The sequence below is a fragment of the Ochlerotatus camptorhynchus genome, unplaced genomic scaffold, assembly GCF_037179485.1.
Source record: "Ochlerotatus camptorhynchus isolate MF236.1 unplaced genomic scaffold, CSIRO-AGI_Acam_v1.1 ptg000080l, whole genome shotgun sequence".
Classification (NCBI taxonomy): domain Eukaryota; kingdom Metazoa; phylum Arthropoda; class Insecta; order Diptera; family Culicidae; genus Ochlerotatus; species Ochlerotatus camptorhynchus.
In genome coordinates, this window is record NW_027040570.1 from 2,014,544 (window position 1) to 2,020,683 (window position 6,140).

At 37.3% G+C, this 6,140-nt stretch overlaps 1 pseudogene; it reads right to left on the reverse strand.

Annotated features, from left to right (window-relative positions):
* Positions 1-2,588: 2,588 nt before the first annotated feature.
* LOC135697940 (uncharacterized) lies at positions 2,589-5,714 on the reverse strand (annotated as a pseudogene).
* Positions 5,715-6,140: the final 426 nt, after the last annotated feature.

Below are 6,140 nucleotides of genomic sequence, written 5' to 3' on the forward strand. Positions count from 1 at the left end.
ATATCAAATTTTATTACAAACTATACATACTTAGCTACTACATACTAAATACTTATACAGGATTCACATTGAAACTATTTTTAACTCGGAAATACATTTTAGACTGATCACCGATTGTATGTACTGATACTGGAGAACTATCAAATAACTCAATTTTTAGCACATCTACTACAGATAAACATCTTATAACTTCATACGCCAGCAAATGTTCGCAATAATTTCCAACTTGCCAGTGTTGGCTTATTAAATGTAACTCGTTATTATGCATGATGATCTCGATGATTTCAAATAAGTACATTATATGATTTTCGAACAGAGTCATAAAATATCCAGCCCTATACTGAGTTCCTTTGTACTCGACACTACTTGCAATCTGCATATTTAAATCTGAATCTATATTCAATGGTTGTAGTAGCTTATTAAAATAATTACGTAGGCCCAAATTAAACATTTTGAAATCTCCTGTGACAGGAACTTTAAAAAAAACTTCGATTGAACAAATCGTACGCGAATTGTAATGAAGCTTTTATACAAAGAGTATAACACACATTTTTCCTCGAAGACATGATATGAGCATACTGCTTAAAAGCTCTGTGCTTAGCTTCATATCTGAAACACATCATATCTTCCACTGGTCCTGATGCAGTGATAACCGAAGGATAATGCACGAGAAAGTGGTGTTTAGGCTTAAGTTCTCTCTTAAACAGGTCAACGTACATATTATGATGCATGTTAATTAATCGTCGCAATTGATCAATCATATTTAATGAAAATGTACTTCTTAGGCAGAACTCAGTTAATTTTACTAGCGTTATGCAGTACTTCCACACCATGTCATCGTTTGGTACAAATTTGCCAATAATTAAAGTAATGTAATGTGTCAGTACACGCGTTTCACTAGAAGTTAGCCGTATATGAACAGTTTTGCGCTTTTCCTTACTGTTATAACCTTCAACTATATCTGGCATTCGAGAAAGTTCGCTATCTATACAAATTTTTCCAAAACTTTTTCTGTGCATATTGAAGTCATTAAGCGTGAAGTACTTTTTGCTGTAGATACAATAGTCTAAGACTTCAACTAACCCGTATTTGCAAATACCCGAACTGTACAAGTCGTGCATCACATCAACACTTAAATTTTCCGTAACATGGAAAGATGGAAGCTCGTTGAAAACCGTATTACCGTGTATTCCTGTTTCACTAGGCTGTCCTAGTTCTAAATCCAAAGCATAATCTTGTCGTCGACGGAGGCAATCAGCATGTTCTTGACAATCCGACTTTAAAAGCACTTTAGGCCGTCTGCAAAAGCGACAATAAAATGTAGCATTAAATCCATTCGCGAAAAGCAGCATCGAGTGAACACCCAAATTATCGCCTTGTATCAAACATAGCACAAATCTAACTAGTTTTGTTTTTCCATCAATAACAATATTAATTCCTTCACTCTCAATTCGTTTGAATCTATCGACTAAAACATGCATAAGCATATTCATACCTACTACCTTGATATCTGATTTCTTAACCATTCCAGCCAAAAATATGTTGCATAACCTGGATTGGAATTCCTTGGGTATTGTAGGGAATTTATAATATATACCACAAACACTGTGCCTATTACTGTGTGAACTTTGTGAATCGTTGATTTCATATTCATCGGCATATAACCATACAGGCAGCACGTATTCATTTTCATATTTTTGTTCAATAGCTTTCCATGTACTTCCATTTATGTAATTTGAGATTTCAGTCGATTTTTGTAGCTTTTTTGTATTCTGTAACGTGGTTTTTAATATATCATTGCATTCAAAAAAAGCTTTGATTTGGAATTCAATAGGCATAACAATCAAATAATTACTTGCATGTACTCTGTCCCCGTCGTTTTCGATATCAAACAATTTTGAAGCAGTATTGTCACTTTCCTCTATTGTGACTATCGTTGGTAGTTCAAATCCTACACTATTTTTCAAATACTTAAAAAAACTTATGATCTGTACTTATTAAGTCAAATATGGTTTTCATCTTATCAATTTGTTTCTGAAAGTTAAAACTATTTTCTGAATCAGTTATGTGTTGTTTGAATTTTTCTAACTTATCTGCTATTTCTGAAAATATGAGGCTTATTTCATTTTGAATTTGATAGACATCCTTTCGCGTGAAATTGTTATGTTTATGCATAAAAAGAGTAAGTTTTAGCGCCATTTGATCGAGTATATTGAGTGGATCTTGGTTCACATGGACTGTCTGATTATCACCGCTTTCAATACACCTCATTTTCGACGAACTACCTTCGGAATGGTATGATGAAGAACCTGTCATATTTGTCGGAATATCTAGATGCAGGTAAGACTGATCATGCTGACTTATACTGCTGTTTGTAAGTTCGGTTTTGCTGTCGATTTGAATTCCAGAATGATGAATAACATGTTTTTTGAATGGATATACCTTAGAGAAAATTTGGCGGCATCCGGATACCGTATATCTATATTTATATACAGACGGAACATGATGGTAGTCTTTAAGATGTGTAAGGTATTCACTTGGAGTTGCAGAAAGGATTGTACATCCAGGTATCATGCATGTGATCCGAGTCATCCTCTTAATTCACTGTCCGCTTTTTTCGTCTCGAGATAAGCCTGCAGTTTGTTTATGGAAGCGTAGGATTCTCGTTGTTTTATGCCGTAAATATAAGCGCTGAGAAAGTGCCAAACCAATTTAGAAATTTTTGAAAACGGAAGTCCAAGGACGGCACTCTGTTTAATTAATACGTCAACTGCTCTTGATGCCGAGTGAAGCTCATAGCACACATCGCCGTACCAGACAAAAAAGGTTCCTTGCAACTGGTCCAAGTTTTCTCCCACTGCAACTAATTTTGGTACGATTGGAAGATTCAGCTCTGTGTAGCTCCGGTAGGTTTCTTGAATTTTTGATTGGGCTTGCTCCAAAGAATCTACGAAAATCAGCGTATCCTCTTGTCCAACCAAGATGGTAGGTTTGAAACGAGATGCAACCGCAATTGGTGGCAGAACTGTACTTAGCGCTAGCAAAAGTGCACAGATTTTCGTATCTGTAAAAAAATAAGGACAATAAAATGAATATGTAATATTTATTTGCATCAACAGCTGGGATATTTTACCATTACTTGCTCGTTCATCAGTCAATCGCTCGATTAATGATACAGCTGATGGGTCCCCTGCCTTCTTGGAAATGTATTCTGTAATCTGCGGTACCAAGTGTGGTAATTTCTTCAATCCGTTTTCAGCATTGGGAAAAGCTTCGTGAAAATCAATATCGATCTAAAATTTAATTGGAAACAAATACTTTACAAGCTATTTTCAGTAAATTAACACCACAGATAAACAGCCGCATACTTCAAACATTAAACGATCAAAACCATCATCACGAAAATTCTATCTAATGAACACACTAGGTCATGCAAGGACTAGATGGCATTACTGTAGTGTTCTAACTTCAATAAACTTCTGTTATAAACGATTTGATTTCACTTGACGATAAGGATATTTTTAGTTGCAAAATGTGTTGGGTGTTACGTCTGTTTATGTGTGTTATTACATCAAAGCAATAAAGATAATAACCTATAGAGGAAGAACAGCGCTGGTGCTCTGGTGTGAAAACTTGCCAGATTATAGAACTGTCAAATCCCATAGATCTTTTTTGCTTTAAATCCTTATAAGGAGCAATCAAAAGATATTTCAACAGTGACTACAGCGTGCTATTTTTCCTAAATAGATTATTAACTTCATTTTCAAAACTCACCAGTTGAAAACCATGCTGACACTTGTATTGCGGATATGTCGTAAAAATTTGGGGAATACGTTTTCTGGATAGCAAGTCGACTTTGCGTGCTTCGTAGCTAATTTTCCACCTATCAAGCACAACTGACCATGGTTCACTATTCAGCATTAACCATTCAGCCGCTTCTTTGGCAACTACGTTTCGATTAGGCTGGGAATCGACTGTTGATTGCTTGGATGCTTGGTATTGGTTCTCTCTTGTTTCACGCTTCCGTTTCCTTTGTTTCAGGTTACCTATCTTGTTGGCTATCTTTCCGCCGTGGTTTTTTCGATCCCCGCTCCTTGGGATAAAATAATTCTCCTACAAAAACAAACATTCGTTTTGGTTGTTCTTATCTTCTATGATTGTAACTTACCAGACGTTCAAACTTAAAAAGTGATGTTACTGCCAGGGCGTATGTTCGGAGGTCCTCAGTTAGTAGCTTGCTTCTGGTGATTAAATGGTGCTTTGCAATAATGCTGGAAAGCTCTAGCTGCTTGGCCTCGGAAAGTTCAGCTTTGGCGGCGTACTGTAGAATTTCCTTTCCTTCTTCGGAGTATCTCAGCAACTCTTCTAAGGATTTTGTTGTAAAAACATTGCTCTCAAGATGTGAAACCGTTATTGCTAAAGCGGTCGAAGAGGACTCGGCGAATTTGTCGGGATTGGTCTGTTTAAATGATGGAAGAGCACTTTTCTGCTGATTTTGCTCTGCTTCGTTCAAACTGTCTCCAGATTCTGAAGACTCAATTGTATCGACTGCTAACGATGCAATGAGCGCATCCGTATTACTGTCAGTGGCTGACGATGTGGTTGCGACGGCATCAGAGTAATCAGTTCCTGGTTGATTTACATGAGCAGACGACGTTACTATGACAATACCCTGGGCAAAGTAACCGGAGCTATCATTCGTGGAAGTTGAAGGAAGTTGATGGTTAGGTTCGTTTAGGTTTGCAGCCTCGTTAGAGGAAACCTGGTAGATCCGTTGATTGACCAGATTACTTCCTCTTGTGAACTCAGTGGACACAACCGGGGACCGAACAACATTTGCTTCACCGGTAAGTCGCAGACGGTATCCTGGCTCCAGTGACGTTATTAAACATTCAATTTGGGACTCCTACAGAAAAGTAAACAAAAAAACTGATGAATTTTTATTTACATGCAAAATAGGGGTTTATATACTTACGTTTTGCTTTTGCTTTTCGTGTTTGCTTTCATTGGTTTTCACCTCGGTTTCCACAGACCTACAGGTAACATCCGATGAGGGTTCATCAAGCGCATCCGTTTTACTGTGAACGGCTGACGATGTGGCCTGGAAAACTGCTGCTGGTTTATTCAAACTAACAGGCAACGATGTTAAGGCATATTCCGGAGTTGTTGATGTTGAGGTTGAACCATGTCCATAATCCGAATCGCTTCTTTTGGTAGCCTCGTTAGATGAGAACTGAGAGAAATTTTGATCGCACTGATTACTCTCGCATGTGATCTCGGTAGATGCAACCGAGGAAGTAGCAATATTAATTGCTCCGGTAAGTCGCAGGCGGTACCCTGGTTTCAGCGACGTTAGTAAACTAATGATGTTGGACTCCTGTAGAAAAGAGGAAAAAAGTTAACGGATGAATTTTTCATTTTTACAATATTTAGATTCTCTTACATTTCGTGTTCGCCAAGAGGAAATCAATTCATGCAACACTGAGTATTTCCAAGGTATTTTTGTTGGCTCCAAAGACTGGTGAAGTTGATCAGTCGTAATCCTGAGCAAATCGACAAAATCGACTCCACATTCTATTCAAATGAAAATATGACACATCAATATAAGATTCAAGCTTACATTAAACTGTTCTTACCATCAACTATTTCTAACAAATGTTGCGTGATGCTAAATCGACTAGCAGCTCTTGCAGTTTGTTTTCAACAGACGCCATTTTGCTTATTCTTTGCACACAGAATGAACGCGGAATGCTGCTGGCAAAATGAATTTAAAAAAGTACGTGATTTTAACGTAAGAGAGATGGGGCAACTGCAGTAAAAGTAACTGGCACTTCATTTCATATACAACCAAAGTCCGATGATAGCTACCTTTGTCAGGTAAACTGAAGTAAAAAAGCATTTTTTGGAATCTACGTGATTTTTCACGTAGCATTGACGTGTGGATTATTTTGAGTGTACGATTTCTTCTTCTGATCCTAACGACCAAACTAAACATAAAGCCTTCTTCTGACCAAAAAAAAAAAACAGGGGTTAACTGACATGCACGTATCAACCATATTGATCGAATAAGCCATCTCGAAAAAATCTTGCCTAGATTAAATTGGGAATCGATTGGGCTTTATAGATTGGGAATGTTTTAT